The 16,285-nt window shown below is 40.8% G+C and overlaps 1 protein-coding gene across 1 annotated transcript in view; it reads left to right on the top strand.

The window, feature by feature from the left end:
- Nucleotides 1–1,925: 1,925 nt before the first annotated feature.
- The window catches only part of MGAT3 (beta-1,4-mannosyl-glycoprotein 4-beta-N-acetylglucosaminyltransferase), a 55,679-nt gene continuing 41,319 nt past the window's right edge, over nucleotides 1,926–16,285 (top strand). The window contains exon 1 of the mRNA XM_070947437.1: nucleotides 1,926–1,934. The gene's annotated coding sequence lies outside the window, so the exon portion shown is untranslated. The remainder of the gene's footprint in view (nucleotides 1,935–16,285) is intronic.

The raw sequence follows: 16,285 nt of genomic DNA, 5'->3' as shown, positions 1-16,285 counted from the left end.
TGTTTTGGTGTGCAGTGCTCTATAGTGTTGTTTTGAGGATAGGAATTGCATCAAATCTGCATCAAAAACAAAAGCACATGTGGAACAGCCCTGTGGGAAAGGAGTTGTTTTCTCTCCAGGGATGTCCCAAGCATTGCCCCAAGGGTTCCACCCTAAGACTTTCCCATTGCCTTTTCACACTGCATTCTTATGTGGGATCATCCACAACAACTGGGTCAGAGGGTTATTTTCATAATGATGTAAAGTTATGCAAGTTTGAGAATATGTGTGTGCATGTGGAGGGTGCAGCGTTTACGTTACATTCCTAAATTTTAAAAAAATATATTTTGTAGAGAAAACATTTGGATTTTCAGCTTAGAAGATGCAGGTTTATCACCCTGAGAAATAGAAATGGCCTGTTGGGGAAATCCCTCAAATATGTTCACAGTTTGTTGTTTCAGGGATGCCAGGAATCTGAACTGGAGAGGGGAACCATGCCCTGATTTGACATTCAGATGAGTCCCTGTTCTGCCCATTGTATGGTACACGAATGTCTTGAGATCAACAGGAATTCAGATCTATGCATTTCTGAATTTGGTCCCAGGAAGCCTCTCCTGCATTGCACCTTTCAGGTGTTTGGGGGAAGGAAGAATCTTGACCTCCTTCCTTTGCTTCCTCCACACTATTGGTTTTTTTTTTTTTAAAAAAATTCTTCCAAAGTGGTTGCCCACTTCAGACGCTCTCAGAGCCCACCAGTCAGTCTCCTCCTTCTACCCCCCGTTCCCCCCCCCTCGCCGGCGTCTGACCACAAGGCGTTCCTTTGTATTCCTTTCCATTGCGGAGGTAGAGCAGGAGCGCGGAGAGCAGGGAAAGAGGGCTGGTCTCCAGGAGCAAAGCCTCGAGTTTTTTTTACACCGAGCTCCAAGATCCGTCCATTTGCGATGTTCGTTCTTGGGAACTGGGAGGGGGCGCTTTCAAGATTGAAGGCGGCGGTGGGGGTGGGGGGAGAGGAGAGAGGGGAGACACGCGCTCGCACTAACCTGCCCGTCTCTCTCTCTCTCTCTCTGATGGCCAGAATGATGCTCGGATGACTTAATCCCCCTCCCTCCCTCCCTCCGCTCCCCCTTCCCCGGGCTGTTCGAGAAGCTCATTCCCTCGCCCCCGCCCCCTCACTCGCTGCGTTGCGTCTGGGGGGGGGGGGAGATCGGGGACAATCGGGATATTTTTAAACCGGAGAAGGGCGGGAGGTGGTGGGAAAGCTAGCCGGGGACTGGGAAGGCGCCTCGGGGGCCGAGCGAGAGATGGGCAGCGGGGGGCGGAAGAGAGAGAGAGAGAGAGGGAGGGAGGGCTCCGCTCGCACGCACGGCTTTGAATGACTGCCGCAGTTTAGGCAGCCGGGCTGACCTGCCAGGCGCGCCACAGCTAAAGGGGGGGGGGGGTGGAAATCGAAGCTCTCCCGATCGCCGATTTCTCTATCCCGTTAGCATCGGGCTCCCACTTTGGATGGTGCAGGAGGAGGAGGAGGAGGAGGAGGGGGAGGAGCTTTGATCATATTATTATCAGCAATATCAGCATCAGCATCATCAGCGTTAGCATTAGAAGATTTCGTTATTTTTCTGCGGGAAGTGATTCCCCCCCCCCCCGCGGCTGGCATCCCCAGCAGCCCTGGGCGCTCGCTTGCTCTGCCGCCGCCGCTACCTTCCGCAGCCCCGTTTGTTGCTGGCTCGCCCCCTCCCACCCCTGCAGAGACTGCGCTGCTGCTGCTGCTGCTGGGGCGGAGGGCGGGAGGTGGCGGGCTCTCACCCGGGCTGAGCCATGCCGGGGGGCGGCCGTGGTTGCCAGAATCAGGAATGGGGCGAGACGTCGCTGAGGATCCCCACAGCTCTCCACCGGGGGCCCAGGAGGCAGAGGAGTCGCCGCCGCCGCCGCCGCTGCTGAAAGACAACGGGCGATGGGTGAGTGCGAGAAGGCTCGGTACCCCCCCCCCCACACACACACACATACACACCGGGGGAAGGGACCCTCCGCTTCACTTCCCTCCCCACGGCTAATCCCAGCCTTACCCCTTTTTTTCCTCTGACCCCTTTTCTGACTCCTCCTGCCCCCCCGTCTCCCCTTCTGTCACCTTTGCCGACCTCCTTTCCATCCATTTTCCCTTTTGTCTTCTATTTCCATCTCATGCCTTGCACCCCCCCCCCCTCGGGCCTTCCCTCGCCCCCCTCCCCCACTTACTGGCTCCCTTCCCTTGCCCTCTTCCTACCGATGCAATCCCAGCTCCCCTTCCCCGCCTTCTTTGTGTTTGATTGGGAAAGGGATGGAGAACAGAAGGCTTCCTGGGAGAAGAGTCTTGGAGATGTTGAGATACTGGGCAGGAAAGTGGAAAGGGATTGCTCCAAATTGGCCAGTTCCTTGAAGCGTAGGCATTTGGAGGATGGGTGCTCCTAGCCTGGCTTTCTTCTACTTGGGACTTTCCATAATCAACGACAGCCTTTGTGGCCTTGTTGGCCAAGGATAGTGGTGTTTTCACCCCAATTCATTCGAAAGATGCCAAGTGGAGGAAGCTCTTCTAGAGATCTAGTGAAAAATCTCCCCCCCCATGCTTTCTCTTTCTTATCGGTATTTAACAACCAAAGCAGTTGTGTGTGCATGTGCCTGTGATAACATCTCTAAATCTCCAGATGATCCCTGATTTCCCTGCAGCTGCCTGGCTAGTCAAAGCAGGCTGAATTTGGGAACTTCATGAACTGGAAAGCCAAGGTTGATTACAAACCTCCTCTGCTTTGCCTTCCCCCTCTAGAAAGACACAAACTCCAAGGAAGGTTGCCATCAGTGCTGCAGAAAGGGCCTGTTTGGTCCTAGCTTCCCTGTGCCAGGATGCCACTCATGGTGCATTTGTGTCCAGTCTGCAGTCTTTGGTAGGCGGCAAATGAGTGTTCAGAGTCCATTCAATCCCAGAAATGGTACAGAATAAAGAGGAATGGAGACTGTCCTCTCCTTCCCACTTTCCCCTTTCTTATCTTAATTTTTAAAAACCAGGAACAGTATTTAATAGCCAGGCTTATGTGTCTTTCTTGGGCTATAGGGTCATTGGTAATTCTTTAGGGTTGGCTTGCTTGATCAATCTGTCTACTTTTTGATTCTGCCAAAGTACCTGTCATATTGTGCAGCTTCTGCCTGGGATATGTGATTGTCTGCACTAGCACAGCAAAGGTGTTGCAGTCAGGAAGCTGAGTGTGTACTGCAGCTATAGACTTATTTAGACAGCATGGAGAAAGAGAGGCCAAACAAGGAGGAGGGATGGAAAGGGAGAAAAAATGGACTACTTGTTTTCTTCTGGGACTTTCTGTGGAAGTAATTTGAGTCACATTGAAAATAGCCTTTTATCATCTCATGAAGGCCTAGCAAAACTTTTAAGAAGTGAATAGCTCAAAAAATAAAGCTCAAATGATTAGCAGAGTCGTCCAGATAATTTGTACTATATGTTCCTAGTACTTCACATAGTTCTCTCAGTTGTCTTAAAAGCAGCTCCAGGAACTAGATTACTATTATTTCCTTATAATAGATGAGAGTTGAGGTTGGTGGTGACAAGCCTAAGGGAGCTAATGAGTTCATGACAGTTTTGTATACCAGGATTCTGCTTGACAAATGTCTGACAGCTTTTGCCAATCAGTCCCTTTTCAGACGTGCTAGGCTAGCAATTTACAGAATAACCTACAGATCTGGAAAGCTTTATGCTGAAGAAGGCCTATTTCTGGGTTGGTTTCATCAATCAGTTATTAATGACTAGGACACAACTATTCAAACATTTAAAAAGCATGAGTGAGAGTGATAATAGCAAATGAAATAAATTTATTTCTGATGATGTTAGATTGAAACATATGCCAATTATCACTTGATAGTTCAATCATCACATGATGACTGTATAAATGAACCAGAACTTAACCAAAACTTCCTCGAGTCAGCTGTGATTCCTTGTAATCTAATGGCCATATTCATTACATTTTCTTGACAATGTCTACAGTGACCTTTACTTTCTAAGAAAATTTGCTTTTCTTTCTTTCTTTCTTTCTTTCTTTCTTTCTTTCTTTCTTTCTTTCTTTCTTTCTTTCTTTCTTTCTTTCATTTGTTCTTTCTTTCCTTCCTTCCTTCCTTCCTTCCTTCCTTCCTTCCTTCCTTCCTTCCTTCCTTCCTTCCTTCCTTTCCTTCTTCTTCTTCTTCTTCTTAATCTATTTTACAGATTTGGGATTGCTGGTGTTTTCCCACCCAGGTACAGAATATATCTAAACTTGCACAACATTTTTGAGATCAGCCAAGGTGAATTAAGTGTTTCCATTTAGTTTACTTTTATGTAATTTCAATTTTAATTAACAATGGAGGGAACATAGTTATTTGGAAAGTCTACCCTAGCATTACTATATTTGTATATAGGAGCAAACTGACTCAGCCACCAATACTAATCACTTACCTAACAGTGAACTCAGGATCACAGGGACCTGGCACCAAACTGCTTTCTAGTCACACCCTCATTCCATGAACTGTCCATGCCACACCCTTAGCATTTATTTTGAGGCATGATCTCATGTTACCTGGAACTTCCTCATGAAAGTATTTCCATTGTTACCGCTTTTCCTATTTGGGAACAACAACATTTTAGTTATCATACCAATTCTGCCTGATGTACGGGAAGATTTATATTGGCCAAAAATCTAGGACCAGATTTGAAAATAAATAGTATATTGCACACCCCTTCCTCCTTGACTTGTCAGATATGGAAATAGGAAAGCAAGAATATCATTTGCCTGAATGCACATTTTCTTTTTTATTCTAGTAATCTTGGGACAAGCAGGTCTTGCATTGCTTCAAAAACTTGCAAAACTTGTTCCAGAGTTCATAATGAATTAAAACATAACAATCAAAATCATAGGTTTATTAGCATCATCTACACATCTCTAAACAACTAGAGCTGGGGAAGAACAGTGTAGTAGGATCTTATTGCCAATTTATTGTGGTGAGACAGTCAAGGTGGAAAAGTCCATGCTTTTCTCCTTCTTGATGCCCTCTGAGAATCCTTGAGTTTCTGCAGTGAAAGCTGATGAACAGTAGATTTGGAATAGTGCCTAAGACTGTCACAGGCCATAGGAACTGAATTACTATCTGTATTTCTTTATTCAAGGTGATTTGCTTGCGAAGTAGAGTATCCTTTCCAGGTGGGATGCTCTTATACTGTACATCCCTAATGTGGATTCTTTAAATATAAAGGAAACATGACAGAGGCCAGTTGTTCTGCTAGTGCCATCTCTGCTTGTGGGCAAGTCAGATTTTTCTCAGATTGTATTAGAAGCAGCTGCTTGGACATCAATCATGTTTCACTGAGTCGACAGGAACCTGGCCTACTTTAAATGCTATGGTCTCCTTTGAGCACTCTTCATTTACTTTACAGCCTTCCTGGAAGAAAATGTCAAAAATATTTTTTTAAAGGCTGCATGATATAGCCTACGATGGATATGAGGAAGATTTGAGATCAGATAATTTAGATGTGCATATGCATACCTTATCAAGTATAAGATCAAAAGCCACATCAAATTTGTCAAGAATTGGGGTCTCCAAGTAGCTGCATAATTTTTCTGGTTAGAAGATCAGCAAATTGTTGCCTTGTGCATGCCTAACAATTGTTTTTTTCTAAACATGTTTATGTTGTATGTAATTATACAATTCTATGTATATACAAGAATTTCTAAATATATCCTTGTCTAATAAGTTGCAATATATTCCTATGCCGTGCTATATACATAAAGCACCCATAAAGCACCAAGAGAGAAATGCTGATTAAAATGGCTGGTGATTGCAGAAGACGTACTGAATGATGTGAGCAGCTTCTTTTGACAGGATATCTATTCTTTCTGCAATTATGGGACAAACAAAATCTTGTTCATTTAATTTTTTTCCAGCTTTGCTCTGTTTTGAGCAAAGCTTCAGCTGCTGAATTTCTGTTTGTCTTGTAGCTAAAGTTCTGTCCTAGTACAAAATGCAGAAGGCTCAGTGTGGGGGAAAAAAAGCAATCCTAAAATAACTTGAAACAAAACTGCTCATGGAATTACAGTAGTGTTTTGACTTCAGAAGATAGATTTGAGAAAGGAAGATTAAAACATTGGAAGTCTTTCTCTACTCCTATATTGATCCTTGTAGGCATTTTCTTGTCTGGCTATTCTGTTGCAAAGTATGGGATATACCCAACTTAAGACTCCTCATCAGTGTTGGACTTATGTCCTGACCAGTGAGTATGATAGCTAATTGCAAGTTGAAGGCCAAAAATATATGGAAGGCATCCAATTGGACAAGTTGGCATTTGTCTGATGGACATACCATACTCATCTGGGGAACATCAACATACTTTTAATCCTAAAGTTACCTCTCCCGCATTGTTGTAATTATCCAAGGGTTGTATTTTTATATCTTCAAAATATAGTTTTGAGCCAGTGGTGAAATCCTCTGTGGATTGCCACCGGTTCCCTGTCCGTGCATGCACAGTGCGTGCCAAAAGCATGCTGCATGCACACACATGCAAAGTGCATGCCAAACGCACGCTGTACACACGTGCATGTGAGGTGCACGCCAAACGCGTGCTTCATGTGGAAAAAGAAGCCTTAACAAGATAAGTAGAACAGCGAGGGGGAGGGAAACAGCTGTGCCGCATGATTTAGATTCGCTAGAAAGCAGGATTTCCTGCTTTCTAGCGAAATCGTGCGGCACAACTGATTGCCAGAAATACCAGTTCAGACGAACTGGTAGCTTTTTTTTTTACTACCAGTTCGCCCGAACCGGTGCGAACCGGTAGCATTTCACCCCTGGTTTTGAGGAAATAATGAGCAGGCACATAATCTGATAGCAACGTCTTTCACTTCTATGAAGCTGAACATTAAGTGGCAAACAAGGAGATTGAACAATCAGTGCCCAATAGAATTTTGGTTTTACACTTCCTGGAGAATAGTATGCATTACATTTAAAGTATTTCTTCAGCTTCCTTCCCAATTTTATGTTGGATTATATATAATCAGAGGCTGAAGGGAGATATGAGTAGGGTTGACTAGGATGAGACCAAGCTAAACATCAATAAGCTCCAAGCACTCAAATAGTTTCCATTGAAATCAAATGGAGCAGCGTTGCTAATTAATGCTTACTCAAGTTACCAAGACTTGAGGCTAGATTGTTTACTCTAAAGCAAGTTTTTTTGGTACATTGTTGCAATTGTGATCCAGCTAGCATAGAAACACTGTTTGAGGAAGAGGTAGAGCCTATAAAAGCTTCACATAGCTATGGTAAAACCATAGTGGGGGATTATTGAGAAAGCTAAGGGTGAGGAGCTATCTCCGGGTTAGATCAAATGCACTAAAGTCAGATTTCCTTCGCAATGTATCTTCTGTCTTTGTACATTTGATAGTAGGGACTGCATGATTCTCTTCCAATTCTGTTTCTTGTGTCTGCAGCCAAAGGTAAGCACAAAACAGGAACAAAAGTACCTTCAGGTGTATGTATGGGAATAATCATGTTAGTAGGGATCTGGCTGTGGGATCATATCCCAGCTGGTTTGAAGCCACTTCTTTTTATCATTAATTTTAAAGCTGTGTTTGTCATGGAGGGTTTTTTTCTTAATCATGTGTCCCTATTATAAGGTATGGTAACTCCATAGGTGCATAGCCATTACTGTAGCCATGTCTCACTTGGAGAAATCCTTACTAAGCAAACTCACTTGGTGCCCATTTTGCAAGTTCTTTATTTCCCCAGGCATTTGACTATTTATAACTTGGAATATCTGTAACTCTTTAAGTGACTGTCAGTTTTGTATTGATTGTAGTCCAAAACTATGCTATGAAGCTCTTTTTAGCTTTTAAAGCCCCCCCTCTTTTTGGGTCTTCATTATTAAAGGCTAGTTTCAGAAATTAATAAATAGTAGTGGTTTCTGCAGGACCTATGAAGCAAGGCAATAAAAATATCCTGTTCCTTTAAGACTGATACTTCTGAAACAACCTACTTTTGTGGGGAAAAATCTAATGGATGCAAGCTTATGATTATGCTGTATGTCTGCACCTGGGGTGGGTTCACACAAGACATTAAGTCATAACCAAAAGTACCACTGTACGATTTAGCATGATGTGTGGCCCCAATAGATACTGCATTCAGTAGGATTTGCTCTGAGATAAGTATATATAGAATTGCAGCCTAAATTCATTAAGAAGCACATAAGATGTTATAAGACAATGGTCAAAGTAAGTCATTGTCTCCTACTCGTATCCCTGTACTAGGAAATACTTATATTGATTAATTTCAGATTATAATGAAGCAGTGAAGAAATAATGTGATGTAATAAATGGAAGGCTTGTATTTTGAATGGGTAGATCACTTGGTTTTAATCATTGGCCATGTTCTTACGATCATTAGCTACAAACATGCTCAATGAAACTATGGTTTATTCAATATCATTGTCTTAAGTTTTCCTGACACAGAAGCATAACCTTACTAAACTGGCTGTGTTTGCATATTATGTAATTAGTAGGCTAGATTGTATTGTTTGAACCAGGCATTCATTAGATATTGCTCACTCTCTCTGCATTTTGGTTTAATACAGGAAAGTTTTGATAATTAAATCAGGAAAAGTTGATATTTATTTTCCATAATTCATAGGACAAGGCAGACATAAAATGCGACATTAAATATAATGGGGAAATCAGAAGTTTTTGAGCTTTATAAAAACCTTTTTATAGGTATTATGGGAGGAATAGCTGCTGCTAAGCAGAGCAAGTAGGAATTTGTGAGGTAGATCAAAAGCCTGACTTCATAGAAGACATTTATTATAAAATTATCTCACCTCCTTATTGGAATTGTCTGTAGATGCAGATAACCTTCATCACAGAAAAGGGAGAATTATTGCACAATAATTACACAATATCTTTGGTATTGCTACGAACCCGTCTGGAAGCACTTTAGTACTACTTCCTGCTCTGCTAGGGATTCACTGACTAGCATTACTTTTTAATCTCCTATCCCAGTGATGGCTAACCTTTTTGCGGTCGCGTGCCAAAAGCGGGGGTGGGGGTGGGGGTGGGGGTGGGGGATTTGTGAGCACGGGGGGGGGGTTGAGTGCACGTGTGCCCACGCCCATAATTCACTGTGTCCCACCCCCATGCATGCATGTGCGACCCCCCCATGCTCCCCCCACTTTTGGCACGCGATGGCCCGGTGGGCCCAGTAGACCTCTTTTTTGCCCTCCCCAGGCTCCAAAGGCTTTCTAGGAACCTGGGGAGGGAAAAAATGGCCTCCCCCCCCGGAAGTCAGAAATGACCCATTTCCCGATTTCTGTTGGGCCCGAAAGGTCTGAAAATCAGCTGGCTGGCATACGCATCCACGCTGGAGCTGAGCTAGGGCAACACTTGTGTACCCACAGATATGGCTCTGCGTGCCACCTGTGGCATGCGTGCCACAGGTTCGCCATCACGGTCCTATCCCTTCATGAGTTTAGCATGGCTTACAACAACAACAGCACATTCATTTTAAAAATCCATGAAGTTCTATTGAGCATATCAGTGCCATCTCTTCATGGGTTTCTCCTGTATTTTTAATAGGTCTCTAGCATGAAAATGCAGAGCAGGTGAAACATTGCCTTAGTGATACATGAAACAAATAAATTTAAAGCATTTAATGAAAATGTTCTGTTGTGACTTAACATAGAGAGCCCTAGATTCATTTTTACTCTAGTCATTCTTAAACATCTTTTTGTGCTACAGGGGACTACTTGAAGGACTAGGTTAAGAAGACTACTTTTTAAAAGTGAGAATGCAAATGCTTCTCCTGTTAATCAGAGTCTCTAGAAAGCTCTCCGAAAATGGGTCTGCCTTTCTGCATGATTTACTACATGATTTTCTCTTTTTCTGAATTAATGGCCTGACCTTGATACTTTCTGGTCAGAAATGATACTCAGAACAGTGACTCATTTGGAAATATAATTAGTGGGACAAAAGTAATTGTCTCTTTAAATCTCAAGAGTGATGTAAAAATTATGAGAATGATCTCCAGTGTTGATGCAGAAAACCAAAATAAAAAATTATGAGAAGTCTAGGAAACACTGGCCTCTTAACTAACTGAAAGAATTGTTTCCATCTTACCTTTTTCTGTGAATAACCAATCAAAACAATAGTTATGAAATAAAGATTAAAAATTTTAAAGTAGGAATTGGAACACAACAGAATAATATTTTTGGTTTTTAGTTTTGCCCAGTTTGGGGCCCTTGTTTTCATTCTTGAAAACAAAAGATGAAGTAGTAAATCTGAAGTTAGCCATATCTACCTTAGATTGCAGATCAAGTAACAGAATGGAAAGTTTTTTCATCCCAGGAAGTCTTCATATATAGCAAAATAACTACACAAAAGAGCCTAGCCTTTTGCCTAGAATGTTCATTTCCTGTATGGATACACATGTGTGGGGATTTTTAAATGAAGAATTTGATCGTGAGTTCCTTATTGCAATCCATGCAATCCAAGAAATACTAGACTTCAATTAGTTGTGAAAAACAGCCATAATTTGAATTATGTATCTGAACAACTGTTTTTATCTTTATGGCCTTTTTAAAATATGTTACTTTAGCACTGATATCAAAAACATTTGGTATCCCAATGTTTAGGCTCATTGAAAGCTACGCTACTATTGATTCAATATTTATTGATCATATTTATATGGCCACCCATCTCACAGAACATGATTCTGGGTGATGTACAATAAAAAATATTTATATTAAATAGATTTTAGAAAGGAGCCTGCAATATAAATCTGATATCCAAAGTGTCTTTTTAGTATAAACCTTGTAATATTTTTATGGCAATTGTTATGATTTCAGCTACATTCAGAGAACAAACAAGCATATCCAACCCACAATTCCCTTTCAGGTTGAATAACATTTGCTAAGCACAAACACACCGAGAGAAAAGAAGTTTACAAAATGAAGATAATAATTTTTTAAAGCAGGAAATCTAGCACCATTTACTATGCTTCTCCCTATCTTTCTATCCTTAACAATCATTACTTGCACCATTTCCATATATAACTTCATACATTACTTTTGATTCTTTAAATTTCTCTTTTTGATGAGATCATAAGCTCCTTCTCATCATGAATTTTTAGTCTTCCCCTTCTCCTCAGCCATTCATTCTTCCAACATATATCTTCTTTTGTGATTTCATCTGTTTCATTATTTAAATGATCAAGCCATCTCAATCAATGCATTTTGTTCTGCTCACTCACCTTTGTAATCAAGCCACTCAACACCCATTTATTCTTGACCTGCTCCTTTCTTGTTTCATCACACATATTTTTTAAGTAACCCATTCCCACTGCATCTGGATTTGAGAGCAATCTATCACCCCCATTGGTCATTCAAGTTAATTTGACTGATCCCATTGCATCCAACTTTACATTTTCCTGCCATACCTAACATTGACTTTCATACTATAAAATTGGCAGGAACATGGTTTTATATGCAACCATTTTTGCTCCTCTGACATTCATTTCTTGAAGCAAACTACATACTACTATATTTCCATGAATATTGCCATATCCTACAATTTCTCCATCAATTTCCCATCTTCAGTAGTAATTTCAGGAAGCATCCCATTTATTCTCATCCATGCTTTTATCATAAGGAGCAATTCTTTCAACTCCATAGTCATACAAAGCATTCTATAATTCATGCCTATTCACTATCATACACTTTCCCCAAATCAATGTATAATAAATTTTTCCATTTGTACTTAATCAAAATTTTAATAACCATCCCAGACACATTTAACTCATAGGATACTTAATATTCTAAAATAAATTGTATATAAATAAAACAGTTTGTCCAAGCAATGAAGCCCATATTGCTATATTCACACTAATTCTAAAACTGGCTCTCTTCATTCTTCCTAAGTGTATACTATGAATGGAATTCGGGATTGCATTCTCAATACATCTGTAAAATCCCAGACTGGTTTAGAGTCAGTAGATAATTATTTTATATAGGCAAAGAAAATGAGAATAGAAGAAAGGGGTTATTCCTTGTCACATCTGGAAGTATATACTTTTCTCTAATAAATGCAAAGCAATTAACAAGCATTCACTAAAGAAACATAATTAATAAAGATGCCTTACATTTTTGTCCAGTTTAAGTGAATCAAACTCATGAGGAAAAGCAGTTGCACTTCTATAATTCTATCAAATAGATAATAGGGATCTGTGAAATGATATTGCTAACTTGAAGAGTATCCAGGTTCAAAATACAGGATATTGCTGTGAGTTAAGGCTCCATTAGAGAAATAAAAAGAATGGCTGTTCGGTGGGTAAGAATAAAAATGTTAACTTGTTGCAGCCTAACAGACTATTTAGTGAGAATTTCTTTTGTTCCCTAGAAAAGTTTTCATGTTGAATCCTTTCAGTTTTGTTCCCATAATCAATACATTTTTGGTGTTCTTAAAAAACATTAATTATGAAACACATGGATTACTAGAGAAAATCTGTAAGTAAGTATTTAATAACTGTAATTTTGATTGTTTGAATCGTTTCCCTTTTGAGATTATTGAGAAGTAATAAATTCAACAGTGCCATTTAAAAGAGAATGAAATTGATACGTGCTATTTGCATCAATTAATTGCCATTGTCTTGACTAACAGTGCAGTGAGGCATAACTACATTTTGTACATTCACAAAAATCTAGATAGTTTAGGAAAGGTCGTGCAGAATTTATTCATGATAGATCTGCAAAAAATGTGAGACCTGGATCTTCAAGGGAAGGGAAACTAATAGATTTGGAGTCTGGAATATGCTTCTCAAAATTCTTTTAGGAAAAACAAGAGTTCCACTAGGAAAAACTTAGAAATATATATTGTTCAGTTTTAAGAAGCTCTTGTGTGAAAATATTTTCTCAGCCTTTTGGAACGAAGGTTATATATATTCCTCCATCTCTGCTAATTCTTGCAATAGCAGGTTCTGTTGTGTTTCATGGAAGTTCAAATAATAACTCAAAAGGAATTAAATATGCTTGTATAATTTGCTCCTATGCAGAGTTTGATGCACCCAAACCTATTAATCTAAATATACTACCTAATTCTCAATTTGCTGGATGGATAGATAGATGCATAAACTGTTGAAATGAGTGAGACCAACTAGTCCATAACTCTGTTTGGCACCGAAGTTCATTTGAAATGCACCTGTTGTTAATTATTATTAAGTTCCACTTTAGTATTTGAGACCCCCTCCCCTAAAATGTCCACGCTGCATAAAATCTCTTGCTAGTCAGCAGTCTTTTTTATGAAATTGCTATGTTGGTTTAGCTGCAGTAGAATACTTATTATAGAATTAAGAATAATTAGAACCAAACTACAAGTGGGAATAGATGTCTTGTAAATTGTTGGTGTCTTGAAAAACCAGTTCAACTCCTCAGTTATCTTTATACACTATGCTGATAAGGGAATTGGGATTCCCCCCACCCCTATGAGTGTTAAGTCAGATCCCTTTTAGGCATACATTTTTATATCTTTTCCCCAAGACCCTAAAAAGTGTACTCCAAGGTGTTGATAAGAGTTAGGAAAAGTTAATGACTTTTAAGGTTTACATAGTATTGGCATTACCCCAACTATCTCTAATTTGTAATATATTTTAGGCACATGTAAAACCACCCAGATGCTGAGATCAATTTTCTTCATTCAGATGCTGTAATAAATTAGTACACATTCAGGCTCATATAGATCAGTGGTTCTCAACCTTTTCTTCACTATGGACCTTTTGTGGCCACAGACTATGGCTACGGACCATTCAGACGTATGTAACTCAAGATTTAAATCATAACATTTCTTCAACCCTTGTGGACCCCCTGTGACAACATCGTGCCCCCCCCCCAGAAGTCTGCGGACAGCAGGTTGAGAACCACTGATATAGATATTTTGCATTAACATGAATAAGCCATACTAATTATCATGTGGGGTTTTTTTCCTCCACTCTGCTATTCAGACATCAATGAGAAAATCAAGTGTCTGGTTCTTGAAGCTTAGGAAAAGAAGATTGTAGTTATTATAGGAAAGGCAGTGGTGGTAATAACAAATTTTATTACCGGTTCTGTAGGCATGGCTTGGTGGGCGTGGCATGGCTTGGTGGGTGTGGCTTGGTGGGCGTGGCAGGGGAAGGATACTGTAAAATCTCCATTCCCTCCCCATTCCAAGGGAAGGTTACTGCAAAATCCCCATTTTCTCCCAATCAGCTGGGACTCAGGAGGCAGAGAATAGATGGGGGCGGGGCCAGTCAGAGGTGGTATTTACCAGTTCTCCAAACTACTCAAAATTTCTGCTACTGGTTCTCCAGAACTGGTCAGAACCTGCTGAATACCACCTCTGAGGGAAGGGTAAAAAAGTTTGGTGACTGAAGAAACTGACATTAATTGAATATTTGAACAAAGCAAATAGCAAAAGCTTGTAGAAAACTGGAGGGAAAGACCAAGTGTCCTGGTCTTAGTCCTTCACACTTCGAAAGAAGCTAAAATGAGCCATGAAGAAGCTGCTGCTTGTATGACTAGCAAAGTGGAACAATGGAGGAATCATCATTACCATCATCATCATCACCACCACTACCATCATCATTCTAACCATTGTCAATCCACTGAGGGATGAAGGGCTCTTCTGAATGTTTCCAACCAAATGGTCTTGAGCATTCCTGCTTTTTATCAAGTGGAATCCATTCTATGACTGCCTTAGTCCACCTGCCATCAGTTTTTCTTGCTATGTGACCAACCATTTCCATTTCAATTCTTTTATTTTTTTTGATGATTTCGTATATTTTTGTTTGTTCTCTAATCCATGTATAGGTCTTTCCATCTTGTCTTGTGTTGCTGAGCGTGTATCTTTCTATGATTCTTTGTACCACTCGTAGCTTTTGTATTGATGGTGAGGTTAGTGTCCATGTTTCACTGGCATACAGTATGTTAGAACAGATAGCACACACTGATTGAAAACTTTTCAGGCATAAGGGGAGGTTCAACAGAAACATGATGGTTGTTGGGAGGAATACAGCATCTCTTGCTCACCATAAAGGAGACTAATATCAAGTAGTTTGATGCTGTAACAGTAATATTTATATTATAGTAAAGGTATATAAATAATATTTTTTTTAATTTATTAAATTTATATCCCGCCCTTCTCCCCGAAGGGACTCAGGGCGGTGAAAAGCCGAGAATTAAAATAACATGCAATATAAAAGTTAAAATAATTAAGAATAAATTAAATTAAACGGCCACCCCAATTTAAAACCCCTAGCAATACAATTAAAAACCCTTAAAACCTATTCAGGCCAGGCCGGCTTGCTGAAATAAAAACGTCTTCAGGGCCTTACGGAAAGTGCGGAGATCCGGAATCAGCCGTATTCCGGGAGGTAGCTCGTTCCAGAGGGCAGGTGCTCCCACAGAGAAGGCCCTCCCCCTGGGGGCCGCCAGCCGACATTGCTTGACCGATGGCACCCTGAGGAGGCCCTCTCTGTGAGAGTGTATTGGCTGGTGGGAGGTTATCGGTAGCAGCAGGCGGTCTCGTAAATACCCTGGCCCTAAGCCATGGAGCGCTTTAAAGGTGAGAACCAACACCTTGAAGTGCACCCGGAAGACCACCGGGAGCCAGTGCAGCTCACGCAGGAGAGGTGTTATATGGGAGCGCCATGTCGCTCCCGTAATCACCCGCACGGCCGCATTCTGGACCAGTTGGAGCCTCCAGGTGCTCCTCAAGGGGAGCCCCATGTAGAGAGCGTTAGCGTAGTCCAGGCGAGAAGTGACGAGAGCATGAGTGATTGTGCATAAGGAATCCCTTATGCACAATATGTTGTCTATATAAGCATTTGTATAGTTGCCCATCTTAAAACTGACTCTGGAGAGCTTACAACCAATAGAACAATATATACAATCATAAAACAAACAAAACCACCCTATATACGTATATTATATGAAATCAAAGAAATCCAAGAAACTCTGAAGATAAATTAGTAAGCCTTTCAACAGCAGAATAGCTATGATTTCAGGCATGTTTTGAATCCCACACCTGCAACTAGCAATATTGTTTTGAAGCAAAAAGTTCCAATAGTTGGGAGGATAAAACTGGGTGTACTCTCTCATCATACTCCTTTTCTAGTTTTTGATTGCAAATAATTGCCTTGGTGTATGCAATCTCAAATCAAAATCAACCCTCCTCTTTACAAATTCCTGCAGTTGCTCAATGGTGTTCCTCAATTTGTCACAGCCAGGAGAACTATA

This window comes from Pituophis catenifer, unplaced genomic scaffold (assembly GCF_029215685.1).
Source record: "Pituophis catenifer annectens isolate HBS135680 unplaced genomic scaffold, rPitCat1.0.hap2 SCAF_7, whole genome shotgun sequence".
In the NCBI taxonomy this organism is placed as follows: Eukaryota; Metazoa; Chordata; class Lepidosauria; order Squamata; family Colubridae; genus Pituophis; species Pituophis catenifer.
Note: the sequence above shows the minus strand (reverse complement) of the source record. Positions and strands in the feature narration are given on the sequence as shown.